Raw genomic sequence first — 22,172 nt, 5'->3', positions numbered from 1 at the left:
CATGGTACCCAGATGCCTCCCTCTGTACCCTGAGAGCCAGTTAAGAAGAAACTATCTTTCTATAAAAGCAGAGGGCCTTAATGCCTGGCAGACCCTGGATGTAAATTTCAAATGATGTGATTTAAGTAAAGCTTATTTAAAGTGAAAGTTGTGGTCACACTGAAGATAGAACCCGCCTTTGTACTTCTGCCTTACAAAGTTTATATGAAATTCCTTTCTTTCTCATTTGTGAGGCCCATTGGGTATAGGTATCCTGTTGGCTGACTTAGAACATTCATGGAGAAAATTAGAACCAGGGTCTCATCTCTTCCGTAAATGGTTTCTCCTTTTCAAATAGCCTGCGTGTAAAATGTTTACAAGTGTGATATTTCTCACGTGAAGGATCATGTTCACTGCAAGAAAAGAGGGTCAGACACCTCATTAGAGCAACATCCTTCATACTTCTGGGATCGGTAGTATGAAATCCATGGGTCTAGAAAACAAAAGGAGTGAGTACGATGCAGGGTTCCAAGAAAAATAACAGCAAGAAAGAGCTTGGATCAGCTCTCTGTCTGAGTCCCAGTCTTTTGTGGAAGATATTTATCCATAAATTGCCATTTTAAATCCAAATTCATTTTTTCCCTCCTGATCATCTAAAGAGACTAAATTAATTTCTACTTACCATCTATTGTGTTTTTGCAGAGAGAGAGAGAAAGAGAAAGAGAAAAGGAGAAGAGAAAATTCATTATTTACAGCACCCCATATGATCGTCTGTAGTTCAAATTCGTTTGACAAATTTGTTGTGGAGGTTTCATCTCTTTGAAGGGGTTTTCCTGACTAAGCATTCTCTGGGTCTTTTTCAGTCTCTATTTTCTTAATTTCCTAATTCTACAAATTTTCCACAAGGGACTGGGATCGAGAGGACGAAACCAACAGAGTGAGGCTGTGTGGGATGTGATTGCCAAGACTCAAGAGGGTCCTCCTCTTAGTGGAGCCTCAAGTTCAGCAGCAGTCTTAGTAACAAAACACAAATAGTTCCCTTGACACTCATTTGAAGAAAGAGGGTGGGGTGCGGGAATAAATGGCTTGTCTTCTAATACGACTAAAAGCAAAGTTTAAGTGAAGTCAATTAAATCTACAAGTAAAGTGATTTTCACAGGACTCACCCAGCAGAAAGGAGCAGTCATACTGAACATCCATCAGGGGAAATCGGAAGTATTTCCAACAGGACTCATCAGGGCTCACACGGGCATTTTGGGATCCTAGAACTGGAGAGGATAGCAAAGGTCTATTAAACATAAATGTTCTGTCCCAGTGAGTCTAGGGGCTGTCCTTGTTCACTGGCGAGCTAGCCCAGGAGGCTAAAAGAGGCAACATGGCTGGGCTGCATGCCATACTGGGAGAGAAATGGAGTGTCAGGAGTGTGGAGCCAAAGCGGGCACTGTCATAGCCTCTGGGGTAAGGGGAAACAATAAAATATTCAATTCAACCAGAGGCATGATAGAGCTTGCCCACTCCCGGCCAGTGACCAGAAGCCTAGATGAGCTGAGACGAGGGAACTTCAGTTTGGATTGGATGGGCTAGCCCTGCGACTATAGGGGTGCAGAGAGAAGATAGTAGAAACCCCAGCTTCTACTGGGTCAAGCAGGGAACATCATCTAAACTGAGGCAGGAAGAGCAAGAACCTGGCCAACAGACTTGCAAAGAGAGGTGGCTAAATCTGGTGCTGTGACTTGTGGTATAGAGAATACATCGGATAATTCGTTATCATTTACTATCACTTACTATGTGCGGGGCACTGTGCCAGGGATACAATGCTATGAGACAGTCAAGAGGAATGAGAGAGACAAGCTAAGCACGGCTACAAAAGCATGTAATGAGTAATATGAAGGAGAAGTACAGATGATGGTGAGACCATGCCTATTTGGGCCATATTAGTGGGGGAGACCTCCTCCATATACCATTGATACTGTCCTAGTTTAGGCTACCATCAGTTCTTACCTGGGCATGGTAACAGTTCTGTCCTGTTCACATGCACTCATTCACCTTTCTAACACACCCGATCCTATTACATGGCCACCTAAAACCCTTTAATGGCACCCCACTGCAACAGTAGATAGGTACAGTCAGTATTCTTTGGTATGATCAGCATGACTCTCCTGTTTTTGAATTGTCTTTCTAAATTCATCTCAGTCTGCTCTGTCATGCTACCTGCAATGAGGACATACTGAGGTCAAGAAGCCTGTAAAACCTCCACAAAAAGATGTTCAGAAAAGCACTAGCTGTATACAAGAGATAACTCGGAGTAAAGGTAGGAAAGAGGTTACAGGTTCTCTCTGAAATCCACATTCTTGAGTACTCTGAGGAGGTGCAGCAGGCAGGATTCTGTGGTGGCCCCCAACATCTCTAGCCTTGGTTTACACATACCAACTCCAAGTTTTTAAACACTTATTTAGGTGGTACTGTGAAGAGATTTTGTAGGTATAATCAAGGTCCCCAATCAATCGGTCAGGAAATTACCCAATGAATCTTACCTAGTCATATGAGCCCTTTAAAAGCACAGTGTTTCTTTCAGCATTACAAAAGAGGAAGTTAGAGAGATGAAGCACAAGAAGAGTTTAGTGCATCAGTGCATTGTTGGCTTAAAGATGGAGGGATCCATGCCACAAGGAATGTGTCAACCTCTAGGAGTTGAGAATGACCCCCAGATAACAGCCAGCAAAGAAATGGGGATTTCAGTTCAACAACCACAAGAAAATGAATTCTACCAACTGGTGAGCTTAGATGAGGACCTTGTGCATTAAATTAGAGCGGCAGCCCTGCTGCCCCCTTGGTATCCGCTTGGTGAGACCCTGAGCCAAACAGCCAGGCATGCTGCACCCTGAGTTTTGACCTGTAGAAACTGCAAGATTGTAATATGTGTCACTTTGATCTGCTACCCAGGAATAAAGATAATACTAAGTAAATAAATTACTTCTAAGGCTGCTTCTAGATCACCAATTCTACAAGCCTGTGGATTGGATTTAAAAATATTGGCCTACGCTAAGGGCCAAAGTACTCATCAAGAATGCAGTGAGAGCCAGAGAGACATCCATAGCTATCTCTTGGGAGATAGTACACACACAAGGCTTACATTCTGTATTAGAAGGGAATGGGCTAATGTTGACGTTTGACCTGTGGCATTGTTCTTTAAATATCCACAGCCTGAATCAAGAAAACTCCTTGCCAAGTGAGCATTGCTGGTCCCTAGCCCAATCACCAGACCTTGCTTGTTTTAGAGAAATTTATTACCATTAAAAAGAGAAAAACTGTAAAACTCAGACTTCAGTGTTGAAAAATTAATTAGGCCTTTGGCTCTCTTTTCTTAGCATTTGTAAAGAATTTCCTTGTATACTTAGCTGGTTCACTGATGAGGGTTAAATATGTGTACTCTGGAGTTTAACACTCTTGTTGGAGCTTTTTTCAAGAGAGAAGCTATTAGAATCAGGAACCCACTTAGTATTTCCAAAGGACAGATCAGAAGGCAACTTAATCAGCTTGGTGGTGGTTAGGAAAGGCTTCCTATTGGAGGCAGCTCTGAGGCTGGAGGGAGAATGGATCATATGCCCAAGTGGGGAGAGAGAGGACAATCTTGTCACAGGTTGCAGAAGGTATAAGATGAGCGCATTGGACTCAAAAAACCGAAAGCCAGATTCGGCATACTTGGAGTAAAACTAGGCAATGGCGGGAAGAAAGGATGTGAGTCTGAAACTGAAAATGGAAAAGTAGGTCTGAGTTAAAGAAGGGGTAGATTCGATGCCTTCTTAAGCGGCCTGAGCTTTAATCTTTAAGTATTAAAAAGTTGTACCAAGTACGTGACAGTCATGTCATGTTAGAATGGTATCTCCAAGGGTGGCAGTGTGGATAATATACCAGAAAACCTAGGATGATACTTGTTTTCTGGCTTTGTCAATGTCATGAACTGAGATAAGGGATGAAATTGGAAATGGAGGATACATTTAGTTAGATTTGAACTTGCTGAATTAGAGTTGCCAGCATTACACATTTGGATATGTTGTGTTTCTGTTATACTTAGGAACTGGACAGTGATTAGAGATTCAGACTGGAGTATCATCACACTTAGCAATGTGGAATCATCTACTTGCCTAGGAGCAACAGGTAACAAGTTTTTTATCTCTGTGAATCAGGATATTCCTTTAACTCATGTTGCAGTGGCCAATCACTTGAATTTTTGTAAATAAAATTATTCACTCATTCATTCATCACTCATCAATATTTAATGAGATTCTACTACAATGGGCACTGTTCCAGGCATCGGAAGTACTGTAGAGGACAAGACGGACGAAGTCCCTAGCCTCGTAGAGATTCAGTCTTCAAAGGGATGAAGACAATTAACATTGAATAAACAAATATCAGAAAATGATAAGTGCTGTCAAACAGATTATGGAGATCAAATGTTGTCGAGGTGATGGCAGTTCTATTTTAAGTAGATCGAACAAGCAAATTTTCCATGAGGAGATGACATTGGAGCGAAGGCCTGCATGAATTAAGGAGTGAGCCAAGCCACGGTCTAAAGGAAGAGAGGGCAAGCTCTAAGGGGTCTGGGTCAGGAATGAGACATCTAAGAAGAGAGAAGGGTAAGTGCAGCAAGTGAATGAGAGGCAGTGGAGTAGCACATGAGTATTATGTAGGCAACTGATCATAAAGGAGCATGGGGCCAGGGCTAATGAGTTTGGATGAGATGGGAAACTGGTGGAGGGTTCCAAACCAGGCAGCATGGCATCTGATGGGTATTTTAAACAATTTTATTGGTATCTGTGGTAAATGGAAATTGTGCTAAATATTAAAATTTATTATTATTATTAACCTATTCTGCCACTTACTCATAGAGTCTGGAAACACATTTTGAATGCTTTATATTAAGCATTGTGGAAAATATTGGGGGTACAGAAACTTCTAAGATGAGATTTCTTCCTTCAGTAGTTTGTAGCATTACAAGAATATGCATATATTACAGGGAGCACTGGAGTTTCTTCAGTGTACTTCCCACCCAGCCCTACCCAACCTCAGGTACAGAAGGTAGAATGATTTAAATGTCATGGACCTAGGCATGTTTTTATCTTCTGTGTAAGACCCTCACTTGATTTACTTCTTTTATTATTTAGTTATATTCTCATTCCTTATTCTCATTCTCCTCTTCTTAATGTCTATATATGTTTTTGTCTCTATAAATTCTTTCAAAATGTGTGTTCCACTTTTGTAGCAACTTTTGTTTTTCCTTCCCAAGTATACATACCGGAAAGCAGGAGAGAGTCTAATGCTTTCAATTTGTCTGGAGGTCAAAAATCTATATGTTAGAGAAAAATGAAATATCCAGGTATTTCTGAGGCCTATTCCAGTGTAAAACTTTTTGAAATGGGAGCTGCTGTGGTCCAGTGATATGCTTATAAGCTGACTCTTCTAGGGGGAAAAAAGATCCTGACTTGTAGTATTTGCTCGTTTTCATGGTGTAAATATTCCCTCCATGACCATTTTCAAGCTATGATTCAACAACCAGGTGGCAGAAGTCCTGAATTTTTCAAGTTGGCTGGAGCCCCAGTATACTGTAGTTTTTCATTTCCCAGTTCCCCCTGAAGACGTACATGATGAGGATGTTACTCTGTTTATGAAAATAGGTCATTCACATTTAATGCATCCTTCTTCCCAGTAGCAGGAACTTTCAGCGTTCTTACATTAAGAGCAAGTGAGGTGCGTGTTCCAGAATTCCTCATGAGCCCATCTGGAGGTGAGTGACATGGCTACCTCTTTTCAAGGAGAGGTTAAGATGGTCGTTGGGTCAGCTGTGATCCCTATTGTTAGAGTCTCTTGCGTACACGTGGTAAAAGCCAACTCTTTAATCCTGGCATTATGAACAGTTCCTAGCCAAGTTAGAGGGATGGCTTGTGGCCATTCTAAATACTGCCTCAGAAATGTTTACAGTCCTTGGGTTACAGTGTTTACAGGAGCCAATATCTGCTGTTCTTGACTGAGGAGGGTGGTTGGGCAGACAACTGAGCTTGAGAATATAGAGATGTTTGCATTTAGAGAGTCCATACGGAGAGGAACTGAATCTAGATGGTCCAAAGGGGGCTTTTTTTTTTTAGTTATGCAATTTCCATGTGGGTCCTGACATCTTAGAAAAATGGGTATTTTTCCTCCTTTAAGAATATAAATTATGAAATGTAGCTGCTGAAAAGTGGACATAATAATAATGCTATGAACTGAACTGTGTCTCCCCTCCAAAAAATTATATGTTGAAGTCCTAACCCCCAATATGATGGCATTTAGAGATGAGGCCTTTGGAAGGTACTTAGAGTTAGATGAGGAGAGGACACGAGGGTGGAGCCCTGATCCAATGAGATCATTATCCTTACAAGAAGAGATACCAGAGGGCTCTCTTTGTGAGGATGCAACAGAAGGTAGCCATCTATGAGCCAGGGATAGAATCTCATTGGAAACTTTAACCTTGCCAGACTTGATCTTAGACTTTCCAGTCTGCAGGACTGAAAGAAAATGCATTTCTGTTGTTCAAGCCATTCATCTATGGTATTTTGTTACTATTAAGCATCTTATGTGTATACTCTCCTGTAATCCTCACAATAATCTGATAAATTGATTTTAGTATTTTCCTCTTCTCATAAAAAAGGAAAATAAGATTCAGAGAAGTTAAGGAGCACATGTAAGGCCTTATAAGACAGCAACTGGTAGCTGGGGTTTGAACCCAGACGGTGTCCAGAGCACTCATTTTTCACTGCTTCCCAGTGGCCACCATGGTACCTGGTATAGTAGGTGCTCAAAATACATTTGTGGAATGATCAAAAATGAATGAGTGATGGTTAGACTTACCAGACAGGAAACTGAGTTTGGAACCTAACAGATTTTTGAAGGTTTTCATGTAGTGAAAGACAATGCATATAAAGTTCCAACAAAATTTTCTGCTATGAACCTTGAAAATTTAGTTACTTGGAAATTTGAAAAAAAAATAATAGAGTGTTAAGACTAAGGTAATTGTCCTTTTATACTGTTATACTTGTCATGGTGCCAAAATTCACATATTTCCCTTAGGGGTGAAATTAAAATGCCAAATTTTCATGATTATGAGATGATTACAGAATAAGTGCTGAGGGAAGAGTTGTAAAGTAGAAAGAAGTCTGTATGCCTTCCCAGCTGGTTAAAGGCAGGCTCGATGCTTTCTATTATTGGGGGAGATTTATTGCATCTGGGTTTTCTTTTCATACTCCTGCTATATGAACTATTTATCTCCCGATCATTATACAGTCCCTGATTGGTTGTAACATGTGTCTTTAGGAAGGAACATTTGTGAATGCATGAGCACCATTCAAAAGTCAGTTTATCCCAGTCACCCTGAAAATACTAGAGAAGTTTCACACTGAAGATCAGTTAATTTTAGTATAATGTATGTGTTTTAGATAGAAGTTAGATAAAAGTATACACTTTTAAACACCTAAGAACTCTTCCCAGTGATTAGAAAGGTGTCTGCACAAGAAAACTTTGGACAGAGTGTGAAAAATGAGCTTCACATTATAACATGTAAACACAATTCTCATATGACATTTACCTGTCCAATTTATTTATTTGTGCATGACATGTAAAAGAGGACGAAATAATGGGAGAGAAAAGCAGGTTCTGATTACATTGGTTTAATCCAGAGAATTTATTTTCAATTAAGAAAAAAAAGCTACAGAGAATTTCAGATATAGAACCCATCCCTTGCTCTTTTCCCATTTCAGCGGGATGCAGCCAGACCTGTGAGGAGTGTTGCAAAAAGCCAGCAAGAGATATGCAGGGCTCTCTCCCCTGGGACTGACTTTGATTTTACCCTTGCTGACCACAGTTGAAGCAGATAACGAAGGATAAGCTTGTCCTGATGGAGTTCTCCCTCTGGGGCTGGTGGGAGGGGACATGTCCATTTGTCCTGTTTTACAAGTGCAATGCCTTTTTCTCTTAAAAGGAAGAGCTTGCCACATGCTATCTACCTCACCATTAGTCAAACAGTGGAAGGAACTCAATACGGACTAAGAAGTACAATGCCCAAAGGGACACCATCAATCCCTTATTACCACAACTTCCTCATTCTTGAGTTGTTTATATTGATTTATTTTTTGCTCAGGTAGAGTGACTTAGAGTAATTTTTTCTGCAAGAGAACATGGATTGCCTCTGTACGAAGCCCAGGCCCATCTGAGAATGTTTTTCATTTGCCCTCACACAGTAATTCGGTATGGGATACTGGGGCCATCATCTTTTCCCTCCAAAACTCTGTCATTTCTGTTTATTCAGACTCTTCTGTGGCAGATATAAAAATACACAACTACCATGATTTGGGGTCTATATAAATCAACCTCCCTTTTGTTCATTCTTCCATTTAGGATATATGCTTTATATTTGAATTGTCAGCACATAACCTGCATAAATCTCAGGAGTTTTATTCTGTTTTTATTAATTTTGCCCAGCATTGATGAGTTATTTTAGTCAGCAGATTGTTATTTCTTTTATTCAAACATGTTTTCTTCTGTTATTCCTTTAATTATTTCTGACCTATCATTTCTACTTTTCTCTGATCTATTGCTTTTATACATATGTGTGTAGTAATATATTCACATATCACATGTATATACACCCACATATATATTCTCTTATATATATGTTTTTTAGATTCCTTTAGACTTATTGTTTGTTTGCTTCTAAGTTTCAGAGTTATTTCAGAGAGATTCCAACCACGCTGGCCCCTTGAACTGCCGGACTAGTGGCTCAGCCTGGCCAAGGCAGAGGGGAGCCGAGACTACTGAGGAGGTGTGCCACCTGACGAGTATCCCAAGTTCTCTTTTGGATCAGCACCCCGATTCCTGGCGAGGCTGAGTCACCAACCGGACTCATAGGAGGAAAGGACCAACTCACCAGAAACGGACGTAGGAGAAAGAGATACCAAGGTAAGATCAAAGGGAATAAGTGAGCTGAGTAGGACCCCAGGACAGCCCCCATTCAGGTCTCCTCTGTTGGGGGTTAGAGGAACTAGACACAGCGTCTTCATCTTCAGTAAGAAGACAATGGCCAGGGAACCTGTCATGTGATCTGGGTTCAACAGGAGTCTCCCCAGTAGGGGAGGCATCAGGTTGAGGTACATACCCACTAGTTGGGAAACTGTCATGTGATCCGGGTTGTACTGGTGGGGGAGGCAGTGTTTTAACCTGATGTATGATTTTGTGAGTGAATGAATGGCTTAACCAACTTGATTGGTCAGGTACAAGTTTGTAGCTCCATGGCTGGGCACCCTTAAGGTCCCCCAAAGGCCACGGAGTTTGTTCGAGCCCGTTCTGCAGGTCTGTGGTGAACAGCATACGGTCCAGGGCGGCATCGGACTAGTGTCCGATTACAAGTCACAAAGCTGAGACCGCTACGGCTAAGCATCACTAAGCTTCCCGGAAGAAGACACAGCCAAATGAGCACCTGAATGGTCTCCTCTTTGAAGGGGGCACCTACCCTTGTTTGTTTTTGTATCAGTCTCGCCGGGTGGGAAGAGTTTGGTCAACACTGAGTAAAGGGGAGATCTTCATCACCCTCTGGAGGGCTACCAAGCACCCTCCATAAGTTAGCAAACACGTTAAGGAATGGTGGGAGGTAGTATGAAAGAGAGTGAATGCTGAGTGACTGAGACATGGCCTACTCTGAAGCGAGAGTTGACCCCAATCCGCAGTTCCATAGGTGAGCCTCATACGGCTTAAGGTGGTGTTATTGGATCCCCATGAGCAGTCTGCTCCAGTGATCCGGGTTGGGGGTTTATGCCAACCCACCAATGCTAGGAGGCACCTGAAATTGCTGCAAGGGAAGCAGCCAGAGACAGGCGAAGCAGGTAGTGTCCCCTCCAAATTTCCGCGACCCTTTCCCCAACCTCCCCTTGTGGCATGACAGTTGTCTGTCGTGGGAGGTATGAGAGGTACTCCTGAAATATATGGTGGAAAGGAAAATAGGAAAGTGTCTTGGTAACAGAAGGTATAAGGTCTGGAGACTCATTTTGAAGGAAACTGAAGGAAAGGTATTTGCCTCAGAAGTGGTTATTACTGAATGAGTAAAGAGAGGCAAACTGAGGGAATAAAGAAGGTGTGAAAGAAGGTTTGTTAAGGGAAAAATCCTGAGAGGAACTTTTGTGTGAAATAAAGTTGGTGCAAGGATGGAAATTTGAGTGTCAAAAGTAAACTGATGCAAAAGTAGAATTGTGTTTAATGTTTCTTAGACTGTTGGTCTGACACGAATGTTTTGAAAAGGTTTTATGAGTAAAACACTGGGATTCTGTATTTCATCAAAATTAATTTCAGTGTTTTGTGCTGCCTTAACCAGGTTTCTAGGACTTTGGAGAATATACTCCCACCGGCCTCTGCACCCAATTTTCAAAGGAAGCTCCCTGCAAATAGGAAGGGCAGGGCGGGGGGAGGGAGTTCTTCTAAGCCAATTGTTTTAAATTGTATGTTGGAAAATTTTGAGAAGGGTTTCTCAGAGGAGGAGTAAGGGGTCAGACTAACTCTGGGAAAGCTTTGTACTCTTTGTGAGCTTGTATGGCCCACCTTCAGGGTAGGAAGGGACCCTAGACCTCCCCACAGTGAAGGCAGTACGTCGGGTAGTTGGGGACCCCTGGGCATCCAGACCAGTTTCCATACATAGTAGACATATGGCTGCAGCTCGCTACCGTAGTGCCCCCTTAGGTCCAGTTTTGTGCGAATAGGCAGGGAGAGAGCAAGGTACTTGTGGCCTGACTGGCTCGGAAAATGAACAAAGAGGAGCCAGCAAAAATAATTCACCCAGGGCACCCCGAGGAAGAACATATCTTTGCACCACTGTACATCCCAGCAGCTTAACCAGACCTCGCACAGCCACTCTACCCACAATTGCCGGACAGGCTTCCATTATCCGTGCCTTCGCTGCCCCAACAGCTCGAGCAACCACCAAGCCTGAGTCCACAGCACCTTTGCTCAGCCACACAGCCATTTCAGCAATCTGCAGCCCTTCACGTGCCCCTCAGAGAGGCGCGAGGTCCCTCTGAGATTGGAGAAGATGGCACACCAGCCAGGCTGCCCTGTCTTCTGCTATCAGCCATTCAGCACAACCGACCTGAGCTGGAAGCAGTACACCCCGTCCTATTCGGAGAAACCTCAGGCGATGATTGATCTGCTCGAGTCCATCTTCCAATCTCATCAGCCTACCTGGGATGACTGCCGCCAGCTCCTCCTGACTCTCTTCAACACCAAAGAACGGCGTCGGATTCTGTCAGAAGCACGAGTATAGCTTCAAGGACAAGCACCGGGCAGTGTATTGGACCTTATAGCACGGGCCTCAGAGGCTGTGCCTGATGTCAGGCCCAACTAGGACTTTAATGTACCACATGGCAGAGAGTCTCTCAACAGGTACTGGCAGGCCATAATGCAAGGGGTAAAACCTGGGGCTTCGGAAGCCAACAAACATGTCAAAAGCGGCAGAGGTACTCCAGAGGCCAGAGGAGTTGCCCACAGAGTTCTGTGAGAGACTATGTGAGGCATTCCAGGTGTATACCCCTTTTGACCCTGAGGCGGGAGAAGACCAGCGCATAGTCAACACGGCATTTGTGGCTCAGTCCTTCGCTGACATCCACCGCAGGCTTCAAAAATTAGAAGGCTTTGCTGGAATGAACGCCACCCAGCTGCTGGAGGTCGCAAACAAGGTGTTTGTAAATCATGACCAGGAGGCCCAAAAGGTAGCTGTCAAATGGATGAGACAAAAGGTGTCCCTGCTGGCAGCTGCATTCGGGAACCCGGGCCTGGTATGACAGACTACTGCTCCCCTACAGAAGAGAGAAGCCAACAGGAGACTTCCACTATGTTGCGACCAATGTGCCTACTGCAAAGAAACTGGCCATTGGAAGAACGAGTGCCCCATTGCAGGAGACGCCCGAAGGGCTGGGGAAGTTCAATCAGCTTCATAAGGGAAAATACCAGCCAGAGCCAGCCGTCCAAGGGCTTATTGGACTGGCCAAAGAACAGTCAGACTAGGGGCAACCGGGCTCCCTGATCTTAGGCCCCCAGAAGCCTACGGTCACAATAGAAGTAGGGGGCCAATCAATGACTTTTGTGGTGGACACTGGGGCTGAATACTCTGCGGTAACTAAGCCTGTGGCTCCCCTCACGGATCGTAAGGCAACCATTGTTGGGCCTGTGGGAGACTGAGTCACTCACTCGTTCTGTAAAGCCTGGTCGTGTAAGCTAGGGGGCCACTTAGCAACTCATCAGTTCTTATACCTACCAGAGTGCCCCATTCCCCTTTTGGGTAGAGACTAGATGACAAAACTTGGCACACAAATCACCTTTACCTTAGGAAAGTCCATCCAAGTCACACTGAGGGGCTAGCCTGCTTTAACGATGGCTGTGACTGTGTCCAGGGAAGATGAATGGCGTCTTTATTCTTTGTGAGAAAAACAAACGAATCTAGCCAGTCTACTAGAAGAGTTCCCTACTGTCTGGGGAGAAAAGGGGGGCCCAGATCTAGCCAAAAATCACACACCCATTGTGGTAAATCTGAAGCCAGGGCCATTCAGGTCACACAAAGGCAATACCCAGTGTCACAGGAAGTATGCCTGGGATTTCGGGACCACATCTAGTGTTTGATGCCGGAATTCTAGTTTAGTGTCCGTCACCTTGGAACACTCCACTGTTGCCAGTCAACAAGCCTGGAGGAAACGACTACAGCTCTGTCCAGAACCTCCATGCCATCAACAGTACAGTGATCACTATCTATCCAGTGGTCTCGAACCCCCACACCCTCCTGAGTCTTCCACCTGCCCAGGTGAATTGGGTAATGTGCTTCAACCTTAAAGACACCTTCTTCAGTCTCCAGGTGTCACCAGTGAGCCAACCTTTATTTGCCTTTGAATGGGAAGATCCACACACCCGGAGAAAATCTCAGCTGACCTGGAGTCTACTACCACAGGGCTTTACGAACTCATTTACCCTATTGGGCGAAGTGTTGGCCACTGATCTGGCTGCCTTCCCTGAAGAGACTCTGAACTGCACTCTACTCCAGTATGTAGATGACCTGCTTGCTGGCTAGCCCCACACAAAGAGACTGCTGGAAAGGTACTAAAGCCGTACTGGCCTTACTCTCTACTGTAGGGTTCAAGGCGTCATGGAAAAAGGCTCAGATCTGCAAACAGGAGGTCAGATGCCTTGGGTTCATCATCTCAGGAGGACATCGAGCACTTGGACATGAAAGGAAACCGGCCATCTGCTCAATACACTGGCCTAACACCAAAAAGGGGTCCATGAATTCCTTGGGGCAGCCAGATTCTAGTGAATCTGGATACTAGGTTTCTCTGAGATTGCCAAGCTACTGTATGAGGCCACAGCTGGGTCTGGTAAAGATCCCCTGGTTTGAGATTCCAAACAAGAAAAGGCTTTCAGAGAAATAAAGAGACTCCTAACCAGCACCCTGACTTTAGGACTACTGGACATGACACGAGACTTTGACCTTTTCATACATGAGAAGAGTCACACTGCACTGTAGGTCCTCACACAGTCAGGCTATGGCAATCTCCAATTGGATATCTGTCCAAACGGCTAAATCCGGTGGCTGTGGGATGGCTGCAATGCCTTCATGACTTAGCTGCCACAGTAACCTGGTCAGAGAAGTGGACACGCTTACGCTAGGACAAAATGTAAATGTAAAGGTCCCCATGCTGTAACTGCATTAATGAATAATCAAGGACGTAAATGGCTGACCAACACCAGAATGGATCATTATCAGGGACTGCTTTGCAAAAATCCATGAGTCTATCTCGGAACTGTATGAACACTGAACCCTGCTACATTTCTGCCCACGGAGGAGGGGCCTCCTGACCACGATTATGAGGAAGCCATGGATGAAGTTTACTCAAGCAAGCCAGACTTTACAGATGTTCCTCTTCAGGACCCAGAACTAGTTTGTTCACAGATGGGAGCAGCTCCATCCATGAAGGACAGCACAAAGCCAGCTACGCAGTAACAACTGTCGATGAGGTCATCAGGGCTGAGGCCCTACCACAGGGCTGGTCAGCACAGCGGGCTGAACTGTGGGCACTCATCCAGGCACTGCGACAGGCTGAAGGAAAACAGCCTAATATCTATACACACTCAAGGTATGCCTTCGCTACCTTGCACATCCATGGGGCCATTTATAAAGAGAGGGGATTACTGACGGCAGGGGAAAAAGAAATAAAGAACAAAGAATAAATCCTCCGACTGCTAGAGGCAGTTTGGAAGCCTTCAAAAGTGGCAGTCATTCATTGCAAGGATTGCCAGAGAGGAACCAACCCTGTCAGCAAGGGACACTGACTAGTAGACCAAGCAGCAAGGGAAGCTGCCCATCAGCTGAGTGCCGCAGCTGGTCCTAGACCAATCTCCAAGGTTCTCCTGGCACCAGAACTGCCTCTATACTCAAAATACACTAAAGAAGAAGAACAATGGGCTTCAGGTAAAAGGGGAGCCAGGAGGAAGAAAGGTTGATGGGAGCTTCCAGATCAGAGACTCTTTGTTCCTGCCCATTCAGCAGTTCAGCTAGTAAAACAGACCACGAATTAACACCTGGGAAAGATTTTAGAAAACCCATTAGGCCGCTACTATTTCATATCCAAATTCCCAACCCTGTGTGCCCAGAGCAGTGCTAGGTATGTGACTTTTGCATGAAATAATGCTGGCCAAAGGCGAAGGTTCAATCCAGGGATGCAAACAATTGGAAGTGTGCCTTTCGAAGATCTAGAAGTGGACTTTACTGAAGTTAAGCGCTGCAGAAGCCACCGATACTTGCTTGTGTTGGTTTGCACCTACTCCGGATGGGTTGAAGCCTTTCCTACGTGCACTGAACAGGCACGAGAAGTAGCCAGGGCCTTGTTGAGGGAAATTGTTCCAAGGTACAGACTACCCCTCTCTATAGGATCAGACAATGAACCTGACTTTGTATCTGAGATAGTCCAGACCTCGTCCAAAGCTCTAGGAATTAAATGGAAGCTCCACACAGCCTAATGGCCACAAAGTTCAGGGAAAGTTGAACATATGAACTGGACCCTAAAAACCACTCTAGCTAAGCTTTGTCAGGAAACCATCTACCTTGGATAGATATGCTGTCTCTAGCTCTACTCTGAACGTGATGCACACCAAGGCCTTTGAGCTACTCCCCTTTCAAAATTCTTTATGGGAGACCTTCCCCACTGGTAGGGAAAATAAAAAGAGACCCTAGGTTAATAGCTGACTTAGAAATATCACATCTTCAGGCCTTAGGAAAAATCCTCTGCAGCATCACTTGAGAAACTTTAGAGAGAGCCCCTATCCCCTTGAGGAATTAGGTCCACCCCTTTCAGCCAGGGGGTGAAATATGGGTTAAAGATTGGAAAAGGGAGCCGCTCCAGCAGAGCTGGACAGGCCCTCATAGGTTACATCAGCAACTCACACGGCTATTAAAGTTGCAAATATCACCCCCGTGGATCCACTACACCCGGGTAAAGAGAGCAACCCCTCCAGAAAGCCAGGAGACTTGGATTGCAGAGCCTCTTCCTGACCATCCACTCCAAGTTACGATCCAGAGGCCACAGAAGCCCACCTGAGATCATCATGTCCTGCTCCAGCCACAACCGGAAGCTGGCTGGTCTACGCACGGCAGAAGCTTGAGGAATTTCATCATGGGACTCCTTATAATTGGACATTGAGGAGGGAAGGAAATTAGGGCAGAGGACTGTGAGTCATGTATTCATATCACTGAAAGAGATAAGACTACCTTAATTTTCTATAATTAGTATGATTGTCAGGGAACTCAGAAAGGGACTTATACCTATAACCAGACTCAATATTCAATATGTGACCCAAGAAGTAATCAACCTTATGTATATTACAACCCAAATAACTCTCCCACTGAAATAGTTTTTGAAATAATGGTAGCTCTGAGGGCCCATAGTGGAAGATGGGTAAATGGACCCACGTTGGCCCAGACTAGAATGAAAGAAGATAACAATCAGGTAATCCTAAAGTTTGATGCTTATGTTGCTATGAGTCAGGGCCAAAGGGAGGAAGGGAGATCCTATGGATCTCTCAGCTGGGAAGAAAGTTACAGGACAGAAGCAAAGTACATATGTCCCCACAGTTCCTCATGTGGAACAAGTTGTGCCTATTGGTCATGTGTCCTATGGGCTACTTGGGAGAAAGACACCACCAACAAGAAAGAGGTGTATTTAAGGAAGGGGGTAGCCTTATCAGGCTGCACCACACATATGTGCGATCCATTAGAGTTAATCATAACCAACCCCTTGACCCCCTACTGGAGTTCTGGAGAAGTACTAGCCCTTGGCATTGATAGGATGGGGTTAAATCCCTATGTTCAAATTCGTGTTCATATTAAAGGTCAAATACTAGCCTATTCGGCCCAAATCTATCAGGTTTATAAGTACTTCTACAAAGAGGTATTGAATCCCTAGTCCCACTGTCACAAGGAAGTAACTGAACCCCTAGTCTCATTGTTGTAACCAACCAAAAACTTATTTCTCAGAATGGCTGAAGGAGTAGCTCGCTCCCTGAATGTCTCTTCTTGCTACATATGTAGGGGAACTCTAGTGGGAGATAGATGGATATGGGAAGCCACAGAATTGGTTCCCAATCAGGCAATGCCAGATACAATGGCCCCACGTACCTCAAGCAATGGTCAATGGATTTTAGAACATACTGTTATTAGACAATACTACCTGGCCAGAGGTGGAGGAAATCTCAAACACTCAGTCAGAAACTTAATTTGCTCAGGTCAACGGTATTATAATGCTGCCTCCAGAAGAAGTGTGTGGCTGGCAAACAGAAGAGAAAAATCCATTGGCCAGATTCCCAAGGCTAGCTGAAGCCTGGCATAACCCAAGCAGGGCCCAAGACTGGATGGCCCCACATGGGCTTTACTGGATTTGTGGAAGCACAGCCTATATCTGTCTCCCCACCAATTAGGAAGGAAGCTGTGTAATAGGCATGATAAAACCATCCTTTTTCTTCTTACCTCTGAAAACAGGGGAACAGCTTGATCACCCGGTCCCACAACCCCTGCAAAGGGTAAAAAGAGAACTCCAAATAGGGAACTGGAAGGATGATGAGTGGCCCCCAGAATGAATAATCCAATACTGTGGGCCTGCCACTTGGGCAAAAGATGGATCATGGGGATACTGTACCCCCATTTACACGATAAACTGAATTATCTGACTGCAGGCAGTTTTAGAAATCATTACTAACGAGACTGGGAAAGCCCTGACTCTCCTTGCACATCAACAGATCAGATGAGAAATGCCATCTACCAGAACAGGTTGGCCCTAGATTATCTATTGGCAGCAGCAGGAAGTGTAAGTGGGAAATTCAGTCTCACTAACTGTTGTATACAGATAAATGACCAGGGTCAGGCAGTTGAAGATCTTGTCAAGCAGATGACAAAACTGGCACATGTGCCTGTGCAAGTATAGCACGGGTGGGCCCCTGATAGCCTCTTTGGAGGTTGGTTCTCTACCTTTGGGGGTAGATCTTAGTTGGAGTAGTCCTCCTCTTCCTCCTCCTCATCAGTACCTGCCTCCTCCTGCCTTACCTATTGCTTCTTGTTGTCCAGTCACCTCCCTCAGACTATAGTGGAAAGAAAGACTACAGCAAAGATCTTTACACAGTGGAGTTCCTGGTCCCTGACACTAGGAGATCAAGGGGGAGATCACAAGGTTAATGCCCTATGAAGAATCTAAACAGGCATCAAAAGGGGGGAATGAAAAGGAAATTTCAGGATTTTCATTAAAAGCTAATCAGCTTTTTTTGTTCTGCTTCTATAAATGTGCTTGCCGCATGCAAGAGCTCATTGCAGAGCTCTTTTGCACCTCGTCCTACTCGCCTTTTGCTCAACAAATATAACTTTAACTGCTCCCACTTTCTGTAACAATTTGTTGGCAACCAGTCTTACCAATGTTACGACTTGTAGTCTCCATAACAACTTCCGCTGTTTGTAACGGTTTGAGTTCAGACTGACCAATTAGCTTGTGTAAAAATTCTGGTATATAAGCAGTGTTGCAGCTGAGCCCACTGCCCAGATCTTCAGAGCACTAGCTCCTCTGGGACTGTGCATGATAAACCTGAGTTCTCCTTTCTCTCTGAGTTACTGCTTGGTGTTTCATTGGACTGGTTTGGGATTTTTCCACAATGGTCATGCTCCACCCAATATGTTGTGTGTTTTAATTTCATAATCAAAATTTTGTATTCTATTTTTAAATGTATTTTTACAACCAACAGCACCTTTTAATTTTCCCCTTCAGTACCTACTTTGTGCAAAGCTTGAGAATTTAGCTCTTCTAAAAAGCTTTCAATAACCCTAAACCTTTAGGAAGAAATTAGGCAGTACCATGTTTTCTCTTTCTGGAAAATGAGCTGTTATTTGGACAAAGATATTTCAATTGACCCAAATTTCTTGATGTAATTTTTAAAGACTCTGTTGCAAAGAGAGCATATGCATGTCAGCCTAGCTCTGAGAAGCTTGATGACCTAGAGAAAATTCTGCTTTCTCTCTTGCTATAATCCAAGATAGGGTACATTGATGGCCAGAGGGTATCTGGCTGTGGCCCAAACCCACTCCTCTGACTTCAAAAGCAGAAAGGGCGCCCTCAACTTCCAATGGCCCATCCAACAATGATGAGACCATGGCTGACGGGAATTATCTCAAATTTGTCAGGAATGAACACACACTTGCTAATGACTTATTTCCTTCCCCCACATGCATCCCTGCAGAGGAAGAAGGCAAGAGAGCGAGACCCTTGGCTCAGCTTATGCCTTTTCTCCTCTTTCCTTTCCCAAACACCCTCTCCTCTCACCCCAGGATCATTCTTGATTTTTGAATTCCCATCAGGTTTCAGGGGAAGGGGAAATACTATTTCTTGCACTTTTTGTTGGCGAAGAAATTGATGCTATCTGTCTCCCATTGTTCTACCCACCATCCGGTTTGGACCTGGCTGAGGGCAGGAATGAAGGTGTGCATCCAGTTGTGTCCCATGTCCTTTGAACCACTTAGTGGCTGTGCAAAGACAATTTGAGAGACTGTTCCCACTCACTGGGAAGATTGGTAGCAACTTTCATGCATTACCTAAATGAGAGTCACTTTGAATGTATTCACAGAGCTACTCAGGAAGGAAATAAGTCCTCAATATTTTGATTAAACTTTCAGATGGCTATAGACAAGGAGGATAGGAAATCCACAGAAAGAGAAAAGGGTCTAGGCAACTGTTCCCCACTGGTGACAATGATTTTGCCATAAAACATATGTAATGTCTACGTACCAGTTAAACCATTATCCCATTGTCACATAATAGGTGTTTAATAAGTGTGTGTGAGCATCAGCACCATATTCCTAGATGCCTCCCTGTCTAGGTAAGTGGATCTAAAGAAGGAATTAAAGTGCATTTAGCTAAAAAGGAGGTAAACTGCAGTCTTTTGATTATGGGAGAATTTTTTTAAACTATTTTGGAATTTTAGATTTACAAAACAATCAGCAAAGATAATACAGAGAGTTCTCATATACCTTTCACACAGTTCCAGATTTTCCCTAGTCACCATCATATATATATTTGTCAAAATTGAGAAACCAACATTGATACTTTACTGTAACTCCAGACTTTATTTGAATTTCACTTGTAGAATGCAGGCCCACAATATTATTTATTTAATGAATCAAATAAAATATTATACAGATCTTTAATGTCAAAAATCACAAAAGTAAAGATAGCCAAAAGTTGGCTTCATTGAGAATGTCCCAGTTAGTCACATTCTGTCCACAACCCACTCTAATAAAGAATGAGAACTCTAACTCACCCCCGCTTGAGAACAAGCTGGGCAGAGGTCAGGAACCACTCACTGATTGCATTATCTCCCGTGTCATGTTTGGCAGGTTTTACTGCAGTTCCAGAGGTCTCATATTGAGATAAACAGTGACACTATGCTCAAGCATTTATCTCATTGGAAGTGCGGGAGTAGATATGCAAAATTTAATTATGCATAATTAAATATACAAATTTAATTATGATAATTAGACATGGGAATCACTATCATACTTATATAATAGGGCTCCGAAATGACCAAGAAAGAAGTAAAAGAAGAAAATTTTCATTATTGTATATATGAGACAAATACAAATAAAGTGTTAGAGAAAATGCTGATAACAGGACAAAGAAAAATCAAAGCCATATGCCCTGAACAGGGTAAAGAAGGATATTATATAACAATAAAATGTAACAGTCCATAAAAGAGACTTACAAAATGTGTATATCCTTAAATAGAAAACAACATTCAGCAAAATATAAACATTGGGTTAGAATTCTCAAAACGTGGTAATTTGTTAAATTTACTTGGGGAAAAAAAGGTCAAAATAGAATATTTGAAGAATGTAACAATAAGCATAATTTAATAGGTTTATACAGAAACTGTTATAGTAGAATATAAATATATGTCCTTAGGTCCTTGGAACGCTACAAGAAAAATAACATATACTTAGCCAAAAGAAAACCTTAGTACATTTCTAAAGGATAGATTTTATAGGCCTTATTTTCTGATCATACCCTCCTCCCTTTGAAACATGAAAATCAATAACAAATAATGTCTGCCCTTCAAAAACATAACTAACTCATTTCTATTTTAAAAATATTTTTCAAACAATACCTGATAAAGAGTGGGAAAATATAAATCACATTATTTTTAAAAGAATGGGGAGAATACAACTTAAAATCTGTGGGCCACAGCTAAACCTCTGTTTTTCAGAGGAAAACATAGCCTGAATTGCATTTTAAAAATTATTATTGAAAGAGGAAGCCTGAAAATAAACTTTAATTTCACCCTTATAAAGTACAAAAAGAATAATGAGTAGTTTTTTGTAAATGTTACATAAAGTCAATATAAAGGCCAATGAATGGTTTGTGATGGGAAAAATGGAAAAGGTGGTCAGGAAAGCCCTCTGAAAAGCTATTACTGAGCAGAAAAAGTAGAAACTAAGTCATGAGAAGATCTATGATGATCCACTGACATGGACGATAGATATTTACAGGGACTTCTCTTCGGGGTTCCTGTGATTTCTTATTTTTGTTTCATATTGAAGTAACCAAGAAGACTTAGGTAGACAACTGGAAGAAAACCCAAAATTTTAAATTAGCATCACAGTTTCTTACGATTATGTAGTTAATACATTTTTATTGTAACTATAAAGATGAAATGTAAAAAATAAATTTAATGGTCCCTTGAAATCTTAGTGTACCAAGATAACCAAAAACAACATGTAATCAGTCATCTTTTCATGCATCTCTTTGTGTATATACATATGTACAAATATTGTTTCTTTTTTAAATATTTTAATAGTCATTTTTTCAATTTTCGATATGTGCCTCCTATTTTCCCTTTCCTGTTTCCCCATCCTGTTCCAGATAACGAAAATTAACCATATATTGTTAAATTTCCAGAGCCTACTCAGTGCTTACATGATCCCCTACCTATATTTGTAGCTCCAACTCTTGATATAGATTTAAGTATTAATATGATACAGATAGCAAAGGTTTTGCCATTATTTTATTTTTTAAAATGACCACAGTATTGAATGCTTCTCTACATCTTGATTTTCTCCTTTCATCATAGATATGGTGATACTTTCAAATCATTTAGTCTGAATCTGACATCTTTGGTCAACAATAAAATATATTGTCTATTGTGAATGTATCCTAATCTACTCAACCTGTATATTTCTGAATAGTATTCAGTCCCTCAAACCAGTGTTTGTTACTCTTAAAGTTCTTGCAATAAACATTTCTTTTTATGTATGTATTCTTATATATTAGTATTTTTATTTATACTAATTGGACTCTCAGGAGTGAGATTAATAGATTAAAAAGAAATACGTATAATTTTTAAAGATCCTTCAAAATTGCTGTTCGAAAAACCATACTACTGATTCACATTCACATGAACAATGTATAAATTACATATTGTCTGCATCCTTACTAGCAATAAATGAACATTTTCACTTATCTAATGGGTATAAAAGACTACATTGTTCTTAATTTTATTTACCTTTTCCTTACTAATGAAGAGATTGAATACCCATTCTTTTGTTTTCATTG

At 42.5% G+C, this 22,172-nt stretch overlaps 1 long non-coding RNA gene across 1 annotated transcript in view; it reads left to right on the top strand.

Annotated features, from left to right (window-relative positions):
- LOC107506735 overlaps positions 1-21,915 on the top strand; it is a 34,339-nt gene extending 12,424 nt beyond the window's left edge. The window contains exons 2-3 of the long non-coding RNA XR_001595994.2: positions 4,055-5,764; positions 8,727-21,915. This is a non-coding gene — a long non-coding RNA (uncharacterized LOC107506735). The remainder of the gene's footprint in view (positions 1-4,054; positions 5,765-8,726) is intronic.
- Positions 21,916-22,172: the final 257 nt, after the last annotated feature.

This window comes from Rousettus aegyptiacus, unplaced genomic scaffold (genome assembly GCF_014176215.1).
Source record: "Rousettus aegyptiacus isolate mRouAeg1 unplaced genomic scaffold, mRouAeg1.p scaffold_m13_p_12, whole genome shotgun sequence".
NCBI lineage: Eukaryota > Metazoa > Chordata > Mammalia > Chiroptera > Pteropodidae > Rousettus > Rousettus aegyptiacus.
The sequence above is the reverse complement of the archived record's forward strand: the minus strand, read 5'-3'. Positions and strand labels throughout refer to the sequence as shown.